Here is a 14,821-nt window from a genome sequence, read left to right on the forward strand (position 1 = left end):
AGTGGAGATTGCTGGGAATCTAGCAATATCAGAACCATGATTGTGGGAGTCTGCATACCTTCAAAGTATCTGAAGCAGCCACATGTAGCAGCTGACATGCAGGTATGGTAAACAAACCACGTTTAATAGGTATCTACTGTGATATTAAAATATCTATGCAGTGGCATGTTCTTGAGTACAAACAAGAGCAGTGGGTGTGGAGTTGGACACAGTACTGTAGCTATGATTGAATTTCATGTAATTTTAACATGTTTCTTGCTCATCCACACTGACAGGCAACTTGCAGTGTTAGAAAGGTCAAGGTATGCAGTTATATTACTCTGTCAAGGAACGCGGCGGAGTTATGTGGCGATTGGCGCGCGTTTGTTCATCTATTTTTCTGTGCATAACATTACTAAAAAAAGCGGAATAATGGATTTGGATGAAATTTTCAGGCAAGCTCAGAAATGACACAAGGAACCAATTTTGGCTGTGATGCGGCTTATCGTCTGGATCCACAGATTTGTTAAAGATTTCTGTATCATTGCGACATAGTGGCACAGCATCACTGTAACTATGACAACAAGTGAACGCTATATCAGCTGCCTGCTGACGATCACATGATTGCGATGCAACTATAAATCGACCACTGCGGACTTATCGGGACTTATCTGTCGGAAATCATACAACAACTGAGCAGTCTTGACAAGTACTGCGCTCTCTGGGTGCTTATCTTGTTTGATATGTGTTCCACTTTCACTGCAACGCTGCCAGAGCAATCCAGCCAAGAAGAAGGAAAGAATTATGAGGTGCTAAAATGATTCTAACCACCAATAGAATATAGAAAACAAGGAAATCTGTGCACAAATCAAATGTAGCATGACTTAGAGTCACGTGGTGAGGTATCAGGGAATGGCTGCGCCGTAGGAGAGCTCTGAACCCCGTCAACCTAATTCTATTTTTTGGCAACTAAAACTCTCTCCAAACGTAATTTCAAGGCAGGGTTCTCGACGTTTTTGTGGAGGATGACTGCAAATTTGAAGAAAAAGAATGTTCAGACTCGTTTGCAAACGATGAACATTGGGGATGCTACTGCTAGCTCTCCTACAGCTAACACTGCTAATGCTAACACTGCTGACACCGGAGAAACTCCAAACACGGATATGAGCGCCTTATTCATGGAGATGACAAAAATGGGAGCAATTATGACTGGAGTAGCAGCTGATGTGTCGTTTATTAAGTCTGATATGGCTGAACTTAAGAACACTCTGAGTGCGACCCAGGTCCGGATGGCCGAAGCCGAGGGCCGCATCTCGGATATCGAAGACAAGGTAACTACTATGGCTCAGGACAACAGCGCATACGCTAAAACGCTCAAGCACCTCTGGGCTCGAGTTGAAGATCAAGAAAATCGAAGTCGCAGAAAGAATGTACGGCTTATTGGATTGAAAGAAGGCTCAGAGACTGGCGGAGGTTTGAGCGATTATGTACAGAAGATCCTTTCTGATGGCCTGGGTCTAACCGGAGCAGAGTTTGAAATCGAGAGATGCCATAGAAGTTTACAACCCCGCCCCAGACCGGACCAGCCACCTCGCATCATAATGATAAGATTTCTCCGCTACACTGCACGTCATAAAGTCCTGACTGTTGCTAAACAAAAGAAAGGTTTTACCTGGAATGATTGCCGCCTGTCGATTTACGAGGATATGACTGCAGAACGCGCAAAGCAAAGGAAACCATTCTTCCCAGTGATGAAAACGCTCTGGCAGCATCAGGTGAAACACACGCTGGCACATCCCGCAACACTCAAATTTACATGGAAAGGACAGCGAAAGAGCTTCGATGATGTGGAGGAAGCGCAGAGATTTGTACGTGACTACATTGAGAGTGAACTGGCCTGACGAGGATGTAAAAGTAGCGGACAGGAGAGAGTCCAGAAATAATTCCAAATGACGGGGACAGGATCACTGGGGTGCAGCCTGGGCAGCTGGAGGAGCCGAGGACGCTGTCTGCGGGACCCGCACGGACCAGAGACTACTTGAAGCTTCGCCTATTGGGCATGTGCGCTGTCATGTTCCTTTTTAGAACAGCGCCATTTATTTTTTGTTTTGTTTTTTCTCTTGAGAGCGTTCAATGTGAGGTACTAATTTTGTTTATATTTTGGTTCATATTAAGCTGTCGGTGTATGTTTAATTATTTCAGACAGGGAGGTACAGAGCGTTTAAATGTGGAGTAATGGGTAGCACAGGAATAAATATAGTTTCATGGAACATAAATGGCTGCAGCACACCAATTAAACGTAAGAAAATACTGAATTATCTTAAGTCTCATGACACTGACGTTGCTTACATTCAAGAAACTCACTTTGAAAATGAAAATGAAGCAGTGAAATTAAAGAGAGATTGGGTGGGCAAAATTTTTCATAATTCGGTTTCAAGCAAAAGTCGTGGTGTTATGATACTTATACATAAAAAGTTACATTTTGTTCTACTGCAACAATTTAAGGATGAAGATGGGCGACTTTTGTGTCTCCAAGCACTTATTAATGGTGTAAAAGTAGTATTGTGTAATGTTTATGCCCCAAATAGAGATGAACCTAAATTTATTTACAAAATCAATGAGATGTTGGGGAACATAGAGGGACATATCTTGCTAGGTGGAGACTTTAACAATGTGTTAGATGAATATATAGACAGAAGCACCATCAATACAACCTTAACAACTAAAACAGGATTGGCTTTGAAATCTCTAAGAGAAGATATTGGCCTGGAAGATATTTGGAGACTTGTTCATCCCTTGGAAAAGGAGTACACATTTTATTCTCATTCACACAAAACATACTCCCGAATAGATTATTTTTTGATCTCCAATGCATGTGTTGATCTAGTGGTGAACAGTAAAATAGGTGTCATTGCCTTAACCGATCATGCTCCTGTAGAATTACGTATAAACTTGCAAACGGAGAGAGTCAATAGAGGTAGATGGAGACTAAATACAAGTGTACTGCAGGATGAACAATTTGTGCTATCTCTACAAAAAGATATAGAATATTTTTTACAGGTGAATGTTGGGTCTACTGATAGATTAGCCACAGTGTGGGATGCTCTCAAGGCATTTGTCCGGGGAAAATGTTTGGGTTATTGCTCAAAGAAAATTAAAGAAAATAAGAACAAGATTAAAACTTTGGAGGAAAAAATATGTATTTTTGAAAAACAATTAGCTGAAAAATTCAACGAAACTAAATTTAAAGAAATCTGTAAACTTAAATATAATCTTCATGACATATATAACAAGAAAGCAGAGTATGCACTTTTCCGGCTTAAAACACATTTCTATGAAAATGGTGAAAAAACAGGGAAACTATTAGCAAGACAACTTAAAAAAATAGATAGCCAAAATGTTATTACAGCAATTAAAAAAGATGATAAGTTAGTTACATCGTCATCTGATATTAACACAGTTTTTAAAACATTCTACCAAAACCTTTATACATCTGAAAATAAGACTAACACGAAACAACTAGATGAATTTTTTGATAAAATAACAATACCAAAGATTTCACAAGAAGAAAAGGACAAATTGGAAACCCCCTTAACAGAGGAAGAAGTAAAGAAGGCAATTAATGCAATGAAAACTGGAAAGTCACCGGGGATTGATGGCTTTCCGGCTGAATTTTACAGGAGATTTACAGACACACTCTGCCCATTTTTAACAAGAGTATTTCATGAAGCTTTTGAACATGGGTTGCTTCCTCCAAGTTTTAATCAGGCAATAATATCACTTATCCCGAAGACTGACAAAGACGTAACGGACCCAGCCAATTATAGACCAATAAGTTTAATAAATGTTGACTGTAAAATATTATCTAAAATACTAGCAACAAGATTAGAAACTGGGTTACCACAAATTATACATAAAGACCAAGTTGGGTTTATCAAGGGCAGATCTGCATCTGATAATATGAGAAGGTTGTTACATCTCTTATGGTTGAACAAAAACAACGTTGATCCTGTGTTAGCCATATCTTTAGATGCCCAAAAAGCGTTCGACAGGGTAGAATGGTCTTTTTTATTTACTGCTCTGAAAAGGTTTGGTTTGGGTGACAATTTTTGTCACTGGATTAAGATTCTGTATTCCAAGCCACAGGCAGCTGTTTTTACTAACGGGGTACTCTCCCATTTTTTCGATATTTCCAGATCGACCCGTCAAGGGTGCAGTTTAAGCCCTCTTTTATTTACCATCTTTCTAGAGCCCTTGGCTATTCAAATTAGAGAAAATTCACTAATCAGAGGTGTGTTGGGGGGAGGAAGGGAACACAAATTGTTTTTATACGCAGACGACATTTTGGTTTTAAGTAAAGACCCTGCTAACTCTATTACAACTCTGCTAGAGGTTATTGATGAATACTCAATGTACTCTGGGTATAAAATTAATTGGCAAAAATCTGAAGCCATGCCAGTCTCTCAATCTTGCAGTCACGGCTCTGTGTCTGGTTTCAATTTCAGGTGGATGCATAAAGGGATGAAGTATCTAGGAATTGAGTTGGACCCAGACATTGAGGATATTTTGGCTGACAGCATGGGCAAATTGATAAACAAAATTAAGACAAATTTGGATAAATGGAGTAAATTAAATTTGACATTATGGGGGAAGGTAAATGCAGTGAAAATGGTCATAACCCCACTTATTAATTACTATACCGGAATGTTACCAATGTGTATCCCCCAGCCACTATTATTAAATTACAATAACATGATAAAACACTTTCTCTGGGATGGTCGTAAACCACGCATTAACCTAAGTCGACTCTGTCAGCCGAAAAAGGAAGGGGGCTTAGCCCTGCCCAATGTGGAACACTACAGTATATCCTTCGAAATGTCTAGACTAGCCAAACATTGGGCGGGGAAAGTTGACCTGGATTGGATTTTAATTGAACAGGAACTTACTTCTCCATTTACGCCAATCGAAACTTTATCTCAAAAGTTGAACAAAGACAAGTTTGAAAATCCAATCTTAAAATTTTCCAAAATGGTATGGCTGGAGGTACATAGAAAATACAAGCTTGATCCGTATGTCATGAGGTACTCGTCTTTATGGAACAACCCCAAAATTAAGATTGGCAAACAGTCTATCTACTGGGCACAATGGCTACGAAAAGGTATAAGAACTGTTGGTGAATTATTTGAGGGCGATGTCTTTATGACATTTAATGAAATCAAGCAGAAATTCAAATTAGAGGGTCATGGCCACTTTTGGAAGTATTTACAGATACGGGATTGTTTAAAAGGAAAATATAAATCACAGGAGAGAACCCCAGTAGAGACATTTCTGCTATTACCTCCATTACTGTGTAAAGCCTCTAAATGGTATAACGTTTGCCCTTGGGCAAATAATAACACAATTAAAAGTCTAAAAGCAATATGGGAGAAAGATTTACATTGTTTTATAGATGACGATATTTGGGATTCAATTATGTCAAATTGTGGATTATATGTTAGAGAAGCCAAGGGAAAATTCATTCAATATAAAATTCTCAATAGATATTACTATACCCCCTCTCGACTTTATAAAATGGGTATTAGCAGAAATGATCTGTGTTGGAAATGTCAGAAAGCTCAGGGTACTTTGATGCATGCTCTGTGGGAGTGCCCTTTGGTTTTTCCGATTTGGAACAATGTTTTAAGTTATATGCAGAGTTGGTTATCTTGTAATGTACCCAAATCACCTAGACTATGTTTATTAGGAGATAGAACAGAGGTGCCCTTGTTAAACAGACATAGTTTTAGAGTTTTAAATACTGCTCTTGTGACATGTGCATGTCTGATCCTAAAGTTATGGAAGGATCCTCATTCCCCAACTCTGAAAATGTGGAAAGAAAAAATGACTGAGAATGTGGCCTGTGAGAAGATGTTAGGACGACTAACCTCTAGGAATGAAGACGCGATGGAACAATGGGACAATTTTTGCACCTTCCTGTCTACAAACTGAATACAAACTTAATGCATTACGACAGCTGGTTTTGTACTGAACCTCACATTTTGTTGTTTGGGTGTTTTTGTCTGTGTTCTGTGGTTAAAATGTAAAAACATGGAATAAAAACTTCAATTACAAAAAAAAAAAAAAAATGTAGCATGACTTAGACATGTAGCACAAAGGTCATGTACTTTATGTTATCGTCTTTAACTGTTCATAAATGGCAACAACACTCTGTATATTTGTTTTTTAAAATACTATATAAGTTGTTATTATAGTAAACATGCCATAAACTGTTGTTGCAATCACTGGGCAAACCACTACTTCAACACTGTCACAATCCCCAGATCCACCAAGTGCAGCTCAAATACCAAACATGCTAATAAATACAAGACGATCCTGTGACCATGAGAAAGTCTTAAAAACTCACCCTGAAGTCCATAGATGGACTCAGGACTGACAATGATGCTGCAGTACGTCAACAAATGCCTGCATTGAGGAAGGGAAGCACAATGGCAGAATTCAAACAGCCAGGTTTGGAGACCGCAGAAACAACTGGAAGACTCGCGTCACCTTAGAGCCAATTATGAGAAACACACACAAGCTATATATTTCATGTCTGGTCCCACGGGTCTCTTTGAGCGAGCAAAAGCACTGAAAGCTGAAGAACAGAAGGGGAGCAATGTGGGCTATGAATCCAGCATAATGATGACAGTGTTCCACAAGGCTTCGGTGTCTCGTCCTCTCACAGGACCACAAAGAACCACAGAGAATATCTACCTGTGTTTATCCACAGGCTGGACATACCCCTGCCTGTCAATAAACCTTAATACATGATAATGTATTCATGCTACTCCACTAGGACAACACTATATGAACAAACTTGGATTGATGTTTTGTGTAATGAACTAATGTAATGTGCAACTCTGGATCTTCTCAGTGTGTGGATGTGACTTAAGGTTGTGCAAATATTGTACAATAATGTGTGCTTTTTGTGTCTTTGGGGATACCTTTAATTTGTGGTAAAAAAAAATAAAGGGTATAATAAAAATGATAATAGCTAACTTTACTTTTTGGTTGTTTCTGGGATGTTTGGCCTTCAGTCTAGTCTCAGATGGAATTAGCAAAACCTTGGAATAGATACACGGAATATTTTCCATGTACCAAATTTTCCAGAAATACCAAACATGTCAGGGTGAACTGTGGAAAAATGACACCATCAACAATAAAGGATGGTGAGTCACATGGAATATTGGGTTTCAATATTTGTCTCAGTAAACATCCTATAGTTTTAATGAAGAGGTGAAACAAGCAGTAATAGAATCTATACAATAACGTCAGATTGTACTGAGGTCATACTACTGACCACAAAAAGCCTCACCCATTGCCTTGTTTGTACATTTCTGAGCATTGCCTTACTGCTGTGGGACTCTACAAAAGACCTATGAATCCTGCACTGTTAATCTAATATGGATGTGAAAACACTCCGAAAAAAAAGCTGCCAGTTAACATTTAACCACATAATTGTTTTTTTTGTTTGTTTGGGTTTTTTTTGTATGAAGTGTGCCTAGCCAAAACGGTCGAATCATGTTGCCCTGTCGATTACATCTTGCAAAGTCTAAAGCGCTCCTTTGTGCATCTGTCTGTTTTAAAACACAACTTGCTGGCTGACTTTTGTACTAAATTTATACCTAATTTTTGTTTTAATGGTTGTTGATTCATATACATGGAGAACAGCATGCTTGCTTTCAGAAAGTCTATTCTCATAAGGATTCATGGCACTTAACTTAGTTGTACAACTGCCATGTGATGACAGTTGTTTCTCTGTGCAGAGTAATAGTTACAGTCAGAATATCTATTTAGGAAAGTTAAAGAGCAACTTGGAGGTTGAATTCATTTGCAAATTTCTTCTTAATATTTCTCTGCTCAATTTTACACGTTTTATGATACAGAAAAACAGAAATTTGGATGTAAGCGTAGACTTTCTGAGCAGTGCTCTTAAAACTGTTATTTTATATGTCTCTGCCTCTGCACGTTGTGCAGAATATGTTGGTCAGCTTGAGCAGCTGTGGTTAAGAAAGCTGGTCTTTTTTTTAATAATTACTCTGTTTTTCACAATTTTTTATCATGGTAAATTATTTTTTGTGTAGGTTACACAAACTTGAGCCTGTCAGGACACACTCTTCTTAACTATGGAGGCAGCAGGTTTGGTGTGTGTGTCCGATAAAAACTTGATTGCTGCATTAGCAGCAAAAAACATGGTCATGTGCAGTGCTTATTGAAGACAGGAGGAGTATGTTGCTGGTGATATGATGGCGTTCCAGACTGGGTGTCTACGTCAGGACATGTGCCACTCAGATCAGTTACACATTTGGCTCGACAAAAACGCAAACTGTGCAGCGTAGATATTAATTTATGCTTGCTAACACTCTTGCATGAAGCACCATAAAACATAGTATTGATTTATGTTAGACAAGCAAGATATTCCTGATAAAAACTGATCCATGCACATTAGTTCCTTTTACGGTGGATATTAGTACTCAGGCAAATACTACTTGAGTTATAGCCAGATATGTGGCACCAAATTTTCCAGTACTGAGTCTACAAGATGCCTGCCCTTTTGTCAACTAGTTCGCCTCACACCACAAATGAATTTCTTACTGATGGCAATTAATTCTTCAAATCCTTCTATGACTCTGTGATGTCCAGCAGGCTCATAAATACAAAGCTGCGGTCTCTCATATGCATAGGAATATACAATTCTACAATTTTTCAAGTGTTACAATACCTCTTTCATTGTTAAACTGCCTGGCTGCTCTGCCTCTTGTGACTTCCCGACCAAGCTGTGTTGTTTGAGGTGAATATTTGTAACAAAAAACTGTTGTAATTGTTATTATAGTGCATATACAGACTTCTCGCTCCTTATATGCTTTTCTACTAATTAACTCACTGGGGTCACAAAGGGGCAAGTTGCTCTTTACTTGTATTCATCCCTCACAGCTGAGTACAAAGCAGTAGTGACTTCATAATATGAGCAGCCATAAGAGGGCTGGAACCATGTCTCGCCATTTGGCTGTATTAGAGGTTTGCTGTGTGTATTTGATGTCTGTCTGATCTTAATCCAACACTGGGATTTGCAATCCCCAGAAGGTTTTTCAACTAAACAAAGATTAGCAGAGATTTGGTTGTTTGTTTATCATCTGAATTCATGTCAGAGGTCAGCTTCAGGACTAATGGGAGCAGAACAAATGGAGCTCTGATTCTCTCTCATTCCTCCCATCATTGCCAAGACACTGAGCAGAAGACAGACATCTGCTGCTGTTACAAAATACTGGGCTTGATACACTTCACTGTCTCACACAGATGTAAATATGTTTTACATGATACGCTATCAGGGCACGCAACCACCATTGCATGCCAATAACTTTGTGTTAAGACATCAAACGGTGGCATATGGTTGTCAGAGACGTCCATTTAGAAACTTTGATATCAAAAATACTGCAAACACTGTTATACTCTGATGGACTGGAAACTTATTGGTTCATTTGTTCTGGAACATCTGTGGATGCTGATGTTTGACATCGATTCTCTGGAGATTCTTGAGACAACAAGCTGCTCGTCTCATCATTATTATTTGAATATCTCCAGTGGTGGAAAGTAACTGAGTACATTTACTCAAGTAGTGTTAAGTACACTATTGAGGTACTTGTTTTTAGTGTTTAGGTCCTCTCTGCCACATCTCAGTGGGAAATAGTCAACTTTCTGCAGAGCTACAATTACCTGACTGATTTTACACAATGAATAATATCACACATTTTAAGAATACAAAATACTGTTCAAGATTAAACCAGCAGTTTCCAGCATTTTTGGTTCCTGACTTCTTTCGTAAAGTAGTGTGACTGGGCTCACATTCCAGATTTCTGTGAATTGATAACGGTTCCACAATATTGTGTTTTTTTCCCTCTAAACTTCTCATGTGGTTTCATTTAAGTTGTTCAAATGATTCAATATCTCAACAACAATCAAAGAATAAAGAAGAAGTCCGAAAACTGAAAATAGATCAGAACTTTTTTTCTTTTCCCACTGATCATGTGATGAAACCTCAGATTTATCTGCTGTCCTTGTATATAAAACTGCATGCAAAACTGTATATAATGATATATCAGTGCGGGAGAATAAGTCAGTACATTTCTTTTCATATTTAAATTACATTTTGATGGTAATATTTCTGTAGTTTCGTGCAGAATTTGTCCTTGCAATGGGCTATTTTTACATTGTTGTATATCCTTAATTAAAGGACCTGTAAACTTCTTAGACCACTGATTATTGTTCTCATGTCTATTTTCTTAAAAGTAGAATCTCAAGACACCAGTTACATTATGTTGGTATTTTATCAGAATCAGAGTTAGTCGAGTGAATACTTTCAAAATCTTTCAGTTTTATGGCCCAAAACTGTGCCATTTGGTTTAGTCACGCTATTGAAATCAACATCAAAAGCAGGTACATGTTTCTAGTTAAAATCCTTTGATAAACCAACAGCATGCTACTGTTCCTCCCTCAAACCCTGAAACAACAGAATGACAAAGAAGTTACTAGCTGGCAAGCACAGTGGAGGATTGCGATCACAAGAAAACAGCTGTTATTTTGAGACAATAAGGTAATTATATGAAAAATTTGAAAAAGAGATATGAAACCGAAGCTCTCAGCTTGTACAGTTAAGTCCAAAATGATTCATGCTCATGCCAATTTTTGATTTTCAGTGAATTTTAATTTCACCAGAATATTTGTTGTGGCTAGAAATGACGCAAACAAGTGACAAACCATTGTTTGAAAGACAAAATGATGAATGCAACTATCTATGTTTTTTTTTTTTTGCTTTTGTGCACTTCTTACTTAAAATGGCATGTCCAAATTTGTTATCAGTAATCCTTTGTAACATGTTCATTGTGACCACAACAATCAAATGGTTTCTATAATTGCTTGCAGTCTTTTTGCATGTCTCTACTGGGATTTAGGACTGCTTGTCTTTTACAATGGCATTCGGGTAATGGATGTTTGAAGGCTTTCTTGCCATTACTACAGTTCCCTCCACAGATTCTTGATGGGATTCAGGTCCTGACTCTGCCAAGTTTGCTCCAACATGCTCATATTTTTTTTCTTTTAACCATTTTTTGACCACTTTGGCTGTGTATTTCAGTTCAATGTCTTGCTGGAAGGTTGAATGTTGCCCAAGGACAATATTTTTCTGTAGACTGCCTGATGTTTTCCTCTAGAATCTTAATGTCATTTTCTTCTCTCGTGATGCTGTTCAGTCTGACAAGGTTGCCTGACCCTCTGGCTGAAAAACACAACCAAAGCATTACATTCCCATTCACCATGTTTGACCGTGGAGGTGGTGTCTTTGGCTTCTGAGATCTGATTTTCCTGTGTCCAGATATCTTAATTTTTTTCTCATCCGACCACAGAATTGATGACTGAGAGTTTTCCTCTTTCGTGAAGGCTTGGTGACCTCTTGTGTTGTGAACTGGAGTCCTCATTGGTCGGAGTCCATGGAGACCGGCCTTGTGCAGTGTCTGCTGGGGTGTTTTCCTTGAGATATTGGTACCAGAATTGCTGAGATTCATCAGGATGACCTTGGTGGTGATCCTTGGATACATCTTGGCCTCTAGCATTACTACCATTCTTGCCGAGTCATGGGGTCACTTCTGACTTTCTACAATGACCTTTTTAACACTGTCAAACTCCTTGTATTTTCTGATTCCACGTTGCACTGTGACCACTGGTACTTGAAAACACTCAGATATGACTTCAGGCCCCTTTGCGAGCAGCCAGAATGTGCAATTCTTCCTCAGTGATGAACCTTAATAGCATGCTCAGTAAGCTCTTTGGTTATTTACCATAAGTTGCAACCAACTAGTACCTGACTAGATAACTAATGCATCAGCTTTTCCAAATTCATTGCTTATTAAAATGTTCTAAAACATGGAAAGAATTAGCACACCCTTTTGTAAATATTGCATTGTCTAAAATATTTGCAACAATTTTAAGTGATATAAAACAACATAAGGAAAAAGTAAAACAACAAAACACCTATAACTGAAACAAACATCAAATTATTTCTCTAACACAATGTGTTACCATCATTTATCACTTCTTTATAACATGGGTATAGATAATGCTGGACTTAACTGTATATGTTAATGAATTATGTTATGCAATTCAGAAATGTATCACATGTTTATGCAACAGAAATATAGATATATTGGTTATTCACAGTGTCATATTTTAAGATTGATAGTCATTTTCAGAGAAATTGCAGTCAAATCTACTCACTTTTTGAATGTAATATTGGACACCCCACATAATGCAATTGCAATTTATCCACATATATGTAATCAACTATAGTAAATGGTCAAAATTACTTATTAATGTCTTTAATTCTGTGTGTGTGTGTGTGTGTCTGTTTCATGGCGGTTACTGTCTGACACAAGGACACTCGAGCAGAATGGACAGTTGCTGACACTGCAGTTTGAACTTTGGTCATCTGGCTGAAGGGCACCCGCTCTGACCCCAAGGTCCCTGAATGCAGTAGTCCACTCATCATTCTCTGGCTAAGACACCACCATGCGGTTAACATCCATGTGAGTGAAAACATCATGCGGAACCTCATGACATTCAGACAGAAACTGGCCGGATGCCCGAGATCACTGGGGTGTTTTTGTCTTTCAGTAGAGATGGTTGAAAATGAACTTATTTATGCTGAATAGCTCTCCTATTTCCTACATGCTGTTTTCACCATGATTCTTGTTACACAGTGTTACACAATAACTGATAAACAGATGAGAAGCACCACTGCTTGTTCTTATGTTACGGATGGAAGTCACAACGATTGCTTCTGCATCATTCAGTGTAACAATCATGGAACAAACAAAAGAAAGGCTGTTTTGGAGAGAAACATCAGTCTATCAATGAATCAAATGTGGACAGAAGCAGCTTTGTTCCTAGCACATGGATTCAGTGGTTTTGCCCACAAGCATCTAATAAAGCAGATGTTGTGAGTGTTTAATTGGGTGAGAGTGTGAGTCTCCCCCCACCTCCCTGAGGAACCTCTGGTGCTGCTGGCTTCCTGACCGCCATGACACGGGCGTTAACACCACCTGGGTGAATGAGTTTCACTGCAACTAAGCTGCAAACATCCTCCTTCAGGCTGCGAGTTTGTTGCCCCTGCCCTCTTTCTCCTCAGCTGGTCAACTTACAGCCTGTTCAACATCAAGACCCAGTTTATTCGAATCCATAAATTTCCCCACATAAAACAGATAATGAAGATAGTCATTGAAGATTCAGCACTGTTTTTCATTGTGTTTGTGAACTGGCCATATGTGCCGCAGCTTTAACTCTGCAAGACTCTCTTTTTAATTACAGTTTTCTGTCATTTTTACTGTTGATTTCCTTTTATAGTCTAGCTGCTGGCCTCCCATTTAGAGCTAATAGTGGTTTAATGGTGGCCAGAAATATTGGTTAACAACTGAAAACATTCTAAAACTGATTTAAAGAGTTGTATAATGCAACTTAAAGGCTTGCTTCTGCTAGCAGGCTTTGGAAAACTATGTGCTGTAGCCTTAAACCCTTAATGTACTTTAAAAGAGCGTGTTTGTCAGATTGTCTGGAGTGTTGCATTATCTGAAGATGTCCTTAAAACAACTTAGAGTAATTTGCAGGTTGGCATCCAGAGTGATTTAATAATGTAGGGAAATACAATAGAAGCTAGATTTTGGAACAAAAAATAGGTCTTTGTGTTACATACAATTACATTAATAGTTGTTTTCTAGTTTTATACCTGCCTCAAACAATACAATTTGATTGTGATGCAACATTGTGTTATATCACAGTACAGTGAAGTTTTCTACCACATATCAGGATACAACACAACTAGTATTGGAGTATTAACACTTAGTGTACCAGAAACAAAGCTTGCTATGCTTTATTGCTCCATATGAGAGAGAGCTGACTAATATAGAAGTTGGCAAACATTAGAAAAGTTTTTCAGTGCATAGTTTGTGTTTTAATTGAGCTGAATCTATGATGGATCTATATCCCCTGCTCACGTTGGCGTCGTTACCAGAAGCTGCTGCACCAGCTATCACACATCCGGATTTAGACATCCCATCTGGAACTCCATTGTATCGCTGGGAAAATAATTCTCCTGTCTAAAATGAGCCATGCATATGATGCAACAGTTACGTTCTGACTCTTTACTTGCATGAAACAGGCCAACGCATGAAAGCTAGCTCTATAGTTAGGAAAAGTGTGGATTTATATCATGACAGGCAGGAGTTTGTGCAATCTGCAGAAGTGCAATAGTTCACCATGATGAAGAATTGTGAGACATACTACCAGCTACTAGTGCACAGTGAGGCAGATACAACTCCCTCCTGTGACTTAATATGCCACGTTACCTATTTTTTCATCTGTGTTTCTGCCTTTATGTGTCAGAAAACATATAAAATCATACATTCCCTTTTCAAATGTTCATTTAGCCGAAATACTAAGTATGATTTTAACAAAAGAAATCAACCTGCAAGTTGCTTTTCAACTTTCCTAAGAGTGTGGCTACAGCTATCGCTCTACATTTGTGTTTGGCATTTGAACACCCAGGTTCAATGCCATGAATACTTTTGAGGATGGGCTGTGTGAAAGCAAGCAGACGTTTCCGTCCACACGATTCAGTGCATGAAGATTACAAAGGCAAGCAAAGGACATGGGGAGAGATTTGAGATTCTGTGGGAGACAACCAGGGAACTACTCAGAACTGGCGTAAATATGTGGTCAGATGATATGACTAAGTTTGTTTAAAGCAAACTGAGGCCTT

Source organism: Amphiprion ocellaris, chromosome 9 (assembly GCF_022539595.1).
Source record: "Amphiprion ocellaris isolate individual 3 ecotype Okinawa chromosome 9, ASM2253959v1, whole genome shotgun sequence".
NCBI classification, from domain to species: domain Eukaryota; kingdom Metazoa; phylum Chordata; class Actinopteri; family Pomacentridae; genus Amphiprion; species Amphiprion ocellaris.